The sequence below is a fragment of the Eubalaena glacialis genome, chromosome 2 (genome assembly GCF_028564815.1).
Source record: "Eubalaena glacialis isolate mEubGla1 chromosome 2, mEubGla1.1.hap2.+ XY, whole genome shotgun sequence".
NCBI classification, from domain to species: Eukaryota; Metazoa; Chordata; class Mammalia; order Artiodactyla; family Balaenidae; genus Eubalaena; species Eubalaena glacialis.
In genome coordinates, this window is record NC_083717.1 from 40,266,000 (window position 1) to 40,279,098 (window position 13,099).

Below are 13,099 nucleotides of genomic sequence, written 5' to 3' on the forward strand. Positions count from 1 at the left end.
GTTCCAGCCTCAGCTCCAGTACCTACAAGCTGTGAATGCTTAAGTCATTTAACTTCTCATCTGCAAAATAGCACCTTGCAGCGAAGAGGTGCAAACCAGCAGCCCCAGGGCCACGTGCCACCCACAGAAGTGTGTTGTTTGGCCTCTGCAGAGCGTGTGATTTTTTTTGCATTTGTTGCTAACAACTAAGACTTGGGAAAGTTCATATAACAATTCTGTGTTTATAGTTTCTCTTGAAACATGGAAGGGTCTGGCAACAGTGGCTTGCATTCCTGCATGGCAATTATTAGCTAGAGCCTAGAGGCAGCAGCCTTTTCTAGACAGAGTGTGTTTTCTGCCTTTTGCCAGGGTCCCTTCACTCCCTGTTGGCTTACACCTGACTCTTGCCCTTCATTTACATTGCTCACCTGCTTTTTGTGGTCATTTTAGTCTGTGATCCCCCCCCCCTGGCTTTTAACGTAAATCATTTATTGAGGTATAAACCAAGTGGGCAAATTATAAATGTACAGCTGTGTGAGTGCCGGTTACACCCATGTAACTAGCACCCCAGAAGCTGTCTCATGCCCCTTCGAGGGTAAGGCAATTGTCTTACCCTTTGTCTTTGTCAAGGGTAAGGCAATTGTCTTACCAATTGTCTGCCTTCTATCATACCATCCATTAGTTTCGCCTGATTTTCAACTTTATATGAATGGAATCACACACTATGTATTCTTGGGTGTAGTTTCTTTAACTCTCACTTTACTTGTACCATTTATCCACATTGTGGTATGTATTAATAGTTGGAATTAGTTTATTCCCACTGCCCTGTTGTATTCCATCATGTGACTATACCACAGTTCATTTATTCATCCTACTGTTGGCTGACATTTGAGTTCATTCTTTTTTTTTTTTTTTTTTTTTTGCTATCCAAAATAATGCTGGGTGTGGACATTAAAATGCTAAAGCATATTTTTTGGTGAATATATATATACACATACACATGTCCACACACGCACGTTTCCATTGGAGATGTACTGATGATTGAAATTACTGGCTCTGTGGTTATGTGCATGTTCAGTTATAATAAATTTTTAAAATAAGGATAAAGGAAATGTCTGCAAAGAGCTTGGCCCATAGTCATAGCTCCATAATTTGGAATGTCAGCTAATATTACCGTCATCATCATCATCAGAATTATCCTCATATTTTTAACGACACAGAGAATTAAACTCCTTGAATATGCCACTGGGCCTGAGGTTTCTCCCAGCCCTCTTAGCTATAAAGCCTCAAAAAGTTATGGGCAATGACAACTTTTTTCCCAGTAGACTAACCCCTCTCCCTTGACTAGAGGGCCCTGTGAGGCAGGCAGAAAAGAACAGGAGTCTGTTCCCCTTTAGCTGAGTGTTGACAGCCCTCCACTTCGGTCCTACTTTATTTCTTTTCTGGGCCCAAGAAAGGGGCTGGTCTGCAAAGTCGGGGATATCTGAGCTGTTGCTAATGGAAGGGGCATCTTCCAGCAGGGAGAGCAAAGGGAGACGGTGCTCATGGAGGTGGATCTCATTTATTCCATTTCCCGGTAGTGGTCAAGATAATATTTCAGTAATTGATATGACTTTATGAATAATGGAGCACGGATCAAAGGGATTGGAGCATCTGTTTAATATGAAGAATTGCTGGGGACAGAGCCCTGATTCCTCCTCAGCATCCCTCTACTGCCACCAAGAACCTTGAATGCCAGGAGACTGGGGTAAGGACCGGAAAACAGACTCACGTGCTGGAGGCAGAGAATTTAAAATGTGAAGTGCTTAAAAGTTAACGAGTTCTGTGGATACCAAATATATGTCCTCAGACATCTGCATTGGAATCACCCAGGAGCTTTTAGAAAACATTGGGTCCTGGACCCCATCCCAAGATCCTGGTTCGTAGTCTGAGTGTGGGCTGGCTAGCTTCTTAGGGATTCAGATACAGATTCCATCTAATCTGTTGCTTTACGGACAAGAAACTGAAGCCTTGAGTGGTTAAGACACTTGTCCCAAGAGATTCTGTGACTTGGTGGCATTGGTATAATTAGAACCAGATGCCCTACCTTCCTTTTTCACTGAAATTTCCTTCCTAACATCCTACACAAGGAACTTCTCCCAGAATCACCTCTCTTCCTCTCGCAGGTTCTGGAAGTATATTCCCTCTCGGTTAGTCTCAGAATTCTGCCTTTGTTTTTTCTCCTGGAGAGGCCCAACTCAAACTAATTTTAGCTTCTTTCTTTCAGGGGACACCTCCCTTCTGAATAGGAACCTCTTTCTTTCTAGTGTATTTTGGTTCCCTTGATTCTCTGCTTCTCTAGAGAGAAGTGGTCAAGTCATCCTAGTAGATAATTCCTTGGCAAATCCTCTCCTCCCGTGAAGCTGCAGCGCTACAGTTGTGAAAGAACATTTGCCTTCACAACCAAGGATGCCTGGAAGTGCAGCATTGTAAGGCGGAAGGATCCTTAGGTGTCCCATTCATCTACCCATTGGACAGATGAGGGTCACTGAGGCATAGAGAGGTTGAGTGGCTTGCCCAAGAAATACAGCTGGTTTGTGTGTGGAAGAGAGGAAGAATTAGAACTCAGGTCTTCAGATTCCTCTGCCTAATCCTTGCCTTGATTCAAATTCATTAAGAATTTCACATATCTGGAAACAGGCTGAAGGCAGGAAAAAATCAGTTTCCTAAGTACATGTCTTTGCTTGTTTCTCAGCAAAGAAAATCTTAGAAAATCTTAGTATTGAAGGAGATTTGAGAGATGTTTCTAGGCCTGGGTCTCCTTCACATCCCTTGCAGGTGGTCATCCACCTCAGTTCCTTCTTCTAGTGACCCAAATCTCCTCTTTCCACGGTGGTCCAGCCCACGTGCAGGAAGTTCTAGTCGTGAGAAAGGCCCCCTTGTCTTGGCCTAAGAATCAGCCTCCCGGGAACACGCTACCCGGACATCATTCTTCTGCCTGGAGACACTCAGCAAGCAGTGCCGTGTTGAGAGCAAGCCCTGGCTTTGACCTTGGGTTTTTGTCCTGCTCTGCCAACTACCAGTTGGGTGTCTCTGATAATCCCACTTCAGCTTTTTGAGCCTTGTCTGGAAAATGGGGGTAATAAAATCCCACGTCGGAAGAGTTATGATGACTATAACACCAACTATCATGCGCAGCACCCACGTGGTATAAGGCACATTCTAGCACCAGGCAGGCCCTTGACTCCCCGTGGCTCCTCCCGGTGATGGAGGCCTGGGGCCGTGTCTCCCTCTTTTCGTACCAAAGCTCCACACACCCTTCCGTTGCTTCTCATGTGGCCCCAGTTGCAGTGCTCCACGTGCTTTTTGGCAGTTTTCACATGTGTTTCTCAGCTAAGCAGACTCTCCCAAGATGAGCCTTGGTCACTTTTCCATGCATGAGGAAGGGAGTGTGAAATTTTCCCGTGGCGTAGCTTCCTGTCTCTAAGGCGGTGCTGTATTCTGGAATCCACAGTTTGGGGACCGTCTGCATTGGGCTGTGCAGGTGTGAGTCTGTGTGTGCGCGTGTGTGCAGAAATCCAACTGTGTCTCCGCGTGTTTCTCTCCGAGAGTGTGCATGTGTCTGTGTTCGCACATATCTTCCCATAAATCTCTAATGTTAGAGCCTCGGATGTCCTGGCCCATTTTTCACATCAAGGAGATGCTCCCTGTTTCTTCAAGTCGCAGAATCAGCCCATGTATGCCATGGGGCAGGGCTTTTCGGTTCATCCTTTTTTCCACCTGAAGCCACATGTGCTGTGTGCGTGTGGAGGGCTGTTGCCCCCCGATGGAGCTGTGTTTCTGCCGAGGCCGCTACTGGCCACCAGCAGTCCCTTTTCATGGGACGTGTGGATGGGCATAATGATCGCTCTCCCTTCTCTGTCCACGGGCTCCTGGAAGGGCAGAGCAACGTACCAGGCACTCCACAAGCAGAGCTGTCTCAGTCACTAATCTGAAAAACACTTTACCATGAATGATACCTGAGCCGTGTAAGATATTAATAGCTGCAGAGGTTTCACCCCTGTGTCATTTAAATCCCTTTCCTGAGTTACACTCTTATGGAAGCAGTGGGAGAGAAGAAGAAAAAAAGCTCAGAATAATTATAAGAGGTGTGGAAAAACATTTTTTTTGATGATTGAAGTATTCTTGTTTCATCACCCACCCTACTGCCTGCTGGATTTGAGAATAAGCATTTTTAATTTCTTGCTTAAAGTTGGGGCCATTCGGACAGCTCCAGGGAAATTATGTGTGCTCTGAAGATCACCGGTCCTATGAGAAGCTCTTGAAGAAAGGGTTCCTCTGGGAATAAGTTTGGGAAATGCTATACATCCTGTCTGCCCCCAAGCAAACCTAAGTGCCCCTCAGCATATTCAGGGATGAGAGGTCCTTCCCCGACACACCTGTTATGCTCTGGTCTGCCTTGGATTTACCATATGTATTTGAAGAAAGATCCCTCCAAATGTATCACCCCATCTCTGATAGGTTGTCAATGATATTCAGGGGTAGAAAATCTTAGAAAATCAAGAAAATCTTAGTTGCAGGAAAATGGGGTGCTGTGGAGATTGAGGTGCAGACCGTGCAGTTGTGGTGGGAGAGGGCAGGGTCCCGGGCTTACGTCAGTAAGAGGGGGAGGTTCTTACTAGCATCTTTTTCTGCTCTGTCTGCATGTTAGGTTGTAGGATATACAGACGCCAGGTGTCCCAGGATTTGGGGAATACCAGAGGCCCCTTCAGAATTGAAATATTAACTGGAATTGAAGTAACCTATTCTATTCATGAAGTCTAAAGGTTTAACAGATAGAAGGGGGGCTTCCCACAGATTGCAGGGGGAGATCCCAGGCAGAATGTAAAATCAGGTGACTTCGTAAAGGAATTCATGAAAACCAGTGTGACTTTAGGGTAGGTAAACTCTGAGCTTTAGGGACAGGCCCATTGCCAGACCCTTTGATGGACACTGATGGCTGTTTGGGGTGATTAACAAGGGAAACCTGTCCCCATGAGACTTTTGTCTTAACACAAGCGTCCCAGGTGATGACATTATTACCTCATGGGCCTGTCTGGGGCCATCACATATCTTGACTGACCTGGAAGTCAAGCACATAAGGTGCCTGGTTCCTCCTCAGGGACCTCAGAGAAACATCGTGGGCTCTACTTAGGCCTCCTCTCTGGTGTATCATTATGTGTCCAGAGGACATCAGTCAGGGAAGACCAGTGTGAGTGTGCCCAAAGGGGTTGGATCCAGTGAGCAAGGAGCCTAGGGTCCATATAGGGAAAAGAATGCAATAGAAAATCTTTGGAGTTATAAAAATGTAGGTGAAAACCCCAGGTGTACTACCATATCTGCACAAATTATGCTCACTGGACCTCATTTTTTTCATCTGAAAGATGGTAATAATAAATGCCATTGGAAGGGTTAAATGACATGCCATTTCATGTATGGAATATGCCAGTGCTGTGATAAACTCCATCCATTCCTTCTGTGGGCCCAGATCAAGAGGAACTGAATGCTGGTGACGCCATCACTCACTTGAGTCGACCCTTCCCCTGGTTCTACAAATTCGATATTGTTCATATTTACCCCTGTAGTTCAAGGCTGAGTCACACAGAGCTTTTAAGTTTGCTCTAAACACCTGCTAAATTCTTTTAAATGTTTTCTTGCCCTGTGGAAGGCAGTGGTACACACACTCTTCTTGATGGAAGTGCTCCTTGAATTTGCACAAGGGTAGGACAATGTGTTCGTTTTCTAATAGCTGTTTTGATAGTACTCAGCAGTGTGTTGGTATTTTTGGCCAAAGTAGCACATATTGAGACCATATCCTCAAGGAATACTTTTGAATCTGTCCTATGTTTCTTTTCTAGGCTGCCTAATTTAGATTTTCTGTTGACGAGAAGCCACTCCCCTTTTCTTGTCCACATGAAAGTTTACCTGCCCATTTTCTGGGCTACCTCCCTCCTGTTGTTCAAGGCACATTCAAAAAGTCTCATGGCATCTTCCTATACTTTACCCCTTTTGTTTTAGCATTATATTACCTGGAAGAGCTCAGGATCATTGAAAAATCAGAGGTACTCTGGTGTAATCCCTCTTGGAGATCAAGGGTGCCAGAAGGTACATAGAGAATGGAGAGTACAGGTAAGGAGTGAAGGAGCTTATGATGGATAAAGTGTGGGCATCAGACCAGGTGGAGTATGGCACAGATGCTGAGAGACAAGATAAGGATAAGGTAGAGCCCAGAATCAAGTCAGGGGCACAGCAAATGGAAGTACCCCAAGAAAGCTAGATAGGCTAGGGAAGATACTTGTTCTCCTGTCTCTTTTTTCTTATGTGGCCCTGACGCAAGAGATTCTGCTCTGATTGAGGAAGCATTTCCAAGAGACTCTGACCAGTTTCCCATCCATGACAGCATATCTCCTCAATTACCATGGAGATTTCTATTTTAAAAATAGCCATGGGGTGGATAATCTTAGTGCCAAAAAAAAAAAAAATCCAAATATATCAAAGCAGTTGGTTCTCCACACCCTTATGCCTATTTACTCCTTTGAGGATTTTCATCAGGTTTAACTTTTCCTTATGGAGAAAGTGTTTATTCCTCCATATGTTATATTGGCTTAAGCAGTGAGTGATTCCCTGGTTGAAGATGTGTTATGTGGTCCTCTTGCTTCCCAGAGGAGCAGAGTATTGTTGTAGTTAAGGTGTGTGGCTTCTGGAGAAATCTCACCTAGGTTCAAATCTCATCTCTGCCTCCTAGGGACGGTGTAACATTGGGAAAGTTACTTAAGCTCTCTCTGCACCTCGGTTTTCTCATCAGAAATTAGACCAATATGGTACCTGCGTCTTGGAGTTATGTGTTGTAAAGGAACTAAACCCTGGCGGGTGCTCAGAACAGCATCTAGTACACAGTAAGTCCCCAGAACATGCCAGTTAAGATTTTTTCAAGGAAGCTCTGAAGCACATGGGCTTACAGTTTCCATGAGGTATATGAATGGTTTAGTCAATAGTTCTACAGGTTCATAGAGTTGCTTCAAAGCCCAGAGGTGGCTGCTTTGAGACCTTCCAACTTATTTCCATAGAGTTGTCAGCTAGATCCAGAGCATTCTGTTTGTGTTCCACATTAGTCTGCTTCAAAAGACAAGAGAGTGGCTAGCATTTGATTGCCCCAGTAAAGAATTAGTCAGATAATTCATTGACTTTATCTCCTTTGCTGCCTTCTCAACCCTAGCCCTATGGTTTGCTCTGTGATTATTGGGTGGAACTAAGGATTCACATGCTGTCATGATGCACTTGGTAGATTTAAAGTCTTCTCTCTGGCCTTGGAGGGTTTTTCAAAAGCCATCTGAGTGTTGAGGACTCATTTAATGTCTGGTTTGGGCTTGCTTGCCAAGCTCTCTGGGATTCCTTCCTCTTCTCTTTACTTGGGGAGTCTGCTTTTTTGTTTGTATTTTTAAATATGCTCTAGTTGTTGTGATAGGCTGAGATTTACCTGGTTAGTCATGCTTGTTTTTATTTTTTTGTTGTTGGTTTTTAAGAACCTGGGTATTTTGATTCATAAGAGTCTTGTTTTCTCTGGGCTTCCAATAACTTGTTGTTGCTGTTGTTTTTGCATAGCCTCTCAGGTTTTTCTTGGGTCTTACTTTTGTAAAACTGTTCCTCTCCATTTCAACATGAGGTTAACAATGAAATTGTACACGTATTTGTCTATTGCTTTGCTTTGTTACTCCAGGATTTATATATATAAAAAAAAAAAATCTAAAGATTAAAGCAGAGATCCTGTAGATTCCCCAACTGGCAGTTCATGGTTTGGTGGTAGATGGGTATTGGTTGGGTTAGGGCTCCCCCATCTCCCTGTAATTCCTGGCAACCTCATCCAGCAGGGATGAGTGTCAGCACACATAAACACTATCAACAGATTCACCATTTCTTTGAGGGCAGTTAGGGCAGAGTCAGGTTGCTAGTGGAAATATCTTGAACAGGTCTTCCATTATCCATCCTTGACTGAACTTATGTCTGTCCTTTGAGATTTTATGGCAGTATAGTTTCATGTATGATCCTGAATTCTTTATAGCTTGAGGAGTAGAGAAAACTCAAAAAAATCCAGCTCTTAGATTTTTACTTTGAAAGGAACGATATCCTTCATATAGAGGAAATCCCTTTTACACTGCACCTGGCCAAAATTATCAACGTTCTCTGTAAATACTTCTCGTAATGGGGAGTTCACAACCTCCCATGGACCATTATTATATCAATGCGTAAATATTTATACTTTTTTTTTTCTTTTGGCCACGTTGTGTGGCTTGCAGGATGTTAGTTCCCTGACCAGGGTTTGAACCCAGGCCCTCAGCAGTGAAAGCACGGAGTGCTAACCACTGGACCACCAGGGAATTCCCTATTTATACTTTTTAACTTTATTTTTTTCAAATATTATTTTCATTTAACAACTATTGCAGGTTTGGGATTGCAAGACGTAATATTGCTAAGATACTCCCCAAGTTGATCTACAGATTCAACACAATCTCTATCAAAAATCCAGGCTGCCCTTTTTTTGCAGAAATTGACATACTGATCCTAAAATGTGTATGGAAATGCAAGGGACTCAGAATAGCTGAAAAATCTTGAACAAAGTTGTAGGACCTAAACTCCTCAATTTCAAAACTTATTACAAAGCTACAGTAATTGAGACAGTGTGGTACTTGGCATAAAGACAGACATATAAATCAATGGAATAGACTTGAGAGTCCAGAAATCAACCCTTACGTTTATGTTCAATTGGTTTTCAATAAAGTTGCCAAGATGATTCAATGGGAATATAATAGTCTTTTCAACAATGGTGCTGAGACAACTAGATATTCACATGCAAAAGAATGAAGTTGAACCCCCTACCACACACCATATACAAAAATTAACTCAAAATGGATTCAAGACCTGAATGTAAGGATTAAAACTATTAACCTCTTAGAACAAAACATAGGTGCAAACCTCTGTAGCCTTGGATTAGTTAATGGTTCCTTAGATATGACACCAAAAGCATGAGCAACAAGAGAAAAAAATATATGCATTGAACTTCATCAAAATGGAAAACTCTTGGGCTTCCCTGATGGCGCAGTGGTTGAGAGTCTGCCTGCCAATGCAGGGGACGCGGGCTCGAGCCCTGGTCTGGGAAGATCCCACATGCCGCGGAGCAAATGGGCCCGTGAGCCACAACTACTGAGCCTGCGCGTCTGGAGCCTGTGCTCCGCAACAAGAGAAACCGCGATAGTGAGAGGCCCGCGCACCGTGATGAAGAGTGGCCCCCGCTTGCCACAACTAGAGAAAGCCCTCGCACAGAAACGAAGACCCAACACAGCTAAAAATAAATAAATAAATAAATAATTTTAAAAAAAAAAAAAAAAAAAGGAAAACTCTTGTGCTCCAAAAGGGCACTGTTAAGAAGGTGAAAAGACAACCCACAGAATGGGAGAAAATATTTGCAAATCATATCTGATAAGGGAGTTATTCCAGGATATATAAAGAACGTTTACAACTCAATAACAAGATAACTCAATTGAAAAATAAGCAAATGATTTGAATAGATATTTTTCCAAAGAAGATATACAAGTGGCCAATAATAACATGAAAAGAGGCTAAACATCATTAGCCATTAGGGAAATGCAAAACCATATTGAAATATCACTTCGCACCCACTAGGATGGCTAGAATCAAAAAGTTGGACAACAGCAAGTGTTGGTAAGGATGTGGAGAAATCAGAACCTTCATATATTGCTGGTGGAGGGTAAAATGGTGCAGGCACTTTGGAAAACAGGCATTTCGTCAAAACATTAAACATAGAGTTACCATGTGACCCACCAACTCCACTTCTAGTGATATACTCAAGAGAATTAAAAACATATGTCTGTGAAAAAACTTGTACATTAAAGTTCATAGCAGGATTATTCGTAATAGCTAAAAAGTGGAAACAATGCAAATGTCCATCAACTGAAAAGTGGATTTTTAAAAATATGGTATATCTGTACAATGGAATATTATTGAACCATAAAAAGGAATGAAGAACTGATCCGTGTGACTACATGGATGAACCTTGAAAACATTATGCTACGTGAAAGAAGCCAGACATGAAAATCATGTTTTATGATTCCATTTATATGATTTATCCAGAATAGGCAAATCCATAGTAACAGAAAGTAGTTTAGTGGTTGATGGGGACTGAGGTGAAAGAGGAGTGGGGAGTGACTACTAATGGGTGTGGATTTTTTTTCTGGGTTTTTTTTTTTTTTGTGGGAAGATAATGAAAATGTTCAGGAATTACATAGGGTGATAGTTGTACAACTTTTTGAAATATACTAAAACCCACTGAATTATACAATTTTAAAAAGTGAATTTTATTGTATGTATATTAGATCTCAAAAAAAATTCTGAAAAAAACCCCAAACTTACATGGACGCTGCCCAGTTTGAACAGATGTGTACACCCGACCTTGTGTGGGGCCCTGTTGATGAATTGCAGAGATTCTCAGAGGAGGGACGGGGGCTGGCTCAATGGTGTTGAAGGTCTGGCCACTCAACGCAGTGGCTAGTTACCAACTGGTGTGGACATACTTCGCATTTGAACAGTGAACATACTGGTACATATCCACCAACTGTTAGCCCTTAGCTGTGCCTGAATCCTGTGACTTCCACTCAGGGCTCCTCTGTTATCCCACTGGGAGCCACAGAAAGCCTATATCCACATGACTTGAATAGGACCATCATAACACCAAGAAGTCTGAGCTCTGCATACTTAGAATCCCCAAGTCAGTGGATCAGGAGCTGATAAAAATCAGCATTTCAATCAATATTTTTGAGTAGGGTCTCAGAGAGAAAAGTGTCTAGTTCTATTGAATCATATTATAATACAATATAAAAGTCTCTCTGTCTCCTTCTTTCTCTTTTTCTCTCTCTAAGGGTCATTTGCATTCTTCAGTAAGCCTCTGTTGTCTGTCCCAATGCCGTCTTCCTCATCTGAGTTCAGACTTCCATGAGCCAATCCAAGGTGTCAGAGCTATAATCTTGGAGGTGAACTCTCCCAGTTCAGCTACTCATCAATCCCATACCCACAGCAGCTTTATATGATGTGACCACTGTGTCCCTCCCAGAGAAATATCTATATAGCTCAATACATGGGAAATGAAATTTACATGGGAGAAGGGAAAACATCTACATGTTATTTATTCAGTGATATTCTGTCTCATTGCAAAAAGTGTTAGAGATGGTTTGCAAAAATATACACAGGCAGTGCGACAAGATGAATGAAAGGAATGATAATATCTGGAAATAGGGGGAATAAGTATAAGGAAATAAAATAAAACTAGTGGCAAGATCAGACTATTAAGTGCCTGATGATGGAAGAAGCTTGCAGATTTGGCTCCAGGCATCCTAATGGCCAAAGCACAGAGGTAAATATTTTAGGTTACAGGCTGCTGTTCAGAGGAAGAATAACTTTTGCAAATGTTGTGGTCTAACAGAAGCTTCTCCCATAGCACCACATAAAGAGCAGAGTGTGGGGTGCAGAATTACACTCACCAGCAACCTGAAAATAGACCCAATGGTGCACCTCTTAGGAATGTTGGTTAAAATATCCCCTTGATGCAAGTCAGTGGCTTCATGCCCAAACCCACTTCACAAAGTGGGTGGGTGGAGGAGAGAAGCTTTTAGAAGCACCCATGGAGCCTGGTCTTACTCTGGGGAGACCCAGCATTGCCTGGAAAAGGGGAGCCTTTGGGGAACTCCGTTGCTGAGGATTGATGGAATTTCCTTCTCCATCCCAGTATATCACACTGGGGCCTTGCAGGTCAGCTTTCACAGCCAGCCAGCACACCTCCCATCCCACCCCCACCTCCCACTAAGGCTTTTCTTCTCAGGCTTATTGGAACTTGATCATGTGAGGCCAGAAATCATTGAAATCTCATTTGACATTTTTATCTTGACTCTTCTGGGGGCCTTAATTAGCATGATTGCAGCACGGGAGATTGCTCCCATGGAATCTGTATTACTCTTGGTTGGCGTAATGGCTATTGAAGGTTCTCTAGTTTCTGTTTCTGGTCATCTAGGAAAGACTCTGATTAAAAGTGATTAAACCCCTTAATATGGTATAATAAGGGGTGGTTGGCAATGAGTTTATGGATTAAAAAACTGCGTCAGGACATGAACTCATATAATTGTACTAAGCTCACTCCTAAGACTCCAATATGGGTTGTTTGCCAGCCTGGCTCCCTGGCCATAGCACACACCACCACTGCGTAGGCATCCGCTCCCAGCGTGGCCACCACCCCACAGCTCATGCAGCCAAGGCGTCCTTGACCCCCTTGCCGACAGCCAGGGCACACACATCACAGCAGGCAGCCATGATGTTCTCAGTCCTATTAATGGTCCATGGCTTTGGGGAGCATCAGAATATGTTATGGCTGAAGACAGAATTTTAGTTGGCATTAAGGATCCTGATTTCTCCAGTTCCTGAAGTACAGGGGGTGGTGAGGTCCTCTACTGGTATAGAACACATTGTAACAGTGGTTTCCATCATGGATGACTCTGCCCCCCACCCCAGGGGACATTTGAGAATGTCTGGAGACATTTTTGGTTGTTCCAATGGGATGGAGGGCGCTACTGGCATCTAGTGAGGAGAGGGATGCTAAACATCCTACAATACACAGGACAGCTGCCCACAATCAAGAATTATTTGGCCCCAAATGTCAGTAAGGTAGAGACTAAGAAATCCTGTACTCTTTCAAGGCAGACTACGACAGACTCTTATTTAAAGTTCATAATGGCCTGGTGAGGGAGAAGGTATAAAAGTTTTATTTCTATTTTATAGATTGAAAAACTGAAGCTTAGAGGTCATGAACCTTCCCTGTCTCTCAGGGTCAGGCCATCTGGTTGATTGTCTAGTTCTCGTTCTGTTGCCACTGGTACAAATTGCATGGGATGACATGGACTTTGGGGTCCACAAGTGTTCAGAAGAGGTGCAGGTTTTATCTAAGTGCTTATGGCACATCTCTGGAGAAACCATGACCCCAGGTGTCTTACGAAGGAAAAGTATCCCAATTTCATATCTTTCCCCTAGGTATCAAAGCACACGT

The 13,099-nt window shown here is 43.1% G+C and overlaps 1 protein-coding gene across 4 annotated transcripts in view; it reads left to right on the plus strand.

Moving 5' to 3' along the window:
• Nucleotides 1–13,099, plus strand: part of NTRK3 (neurotrophic receptor tyrosine kinase 3) — a 373,167-nt gene that overhangs the window by 249,697 nt on the left and 110,371 nt on the right. The window lies entirely within an intron of this gene.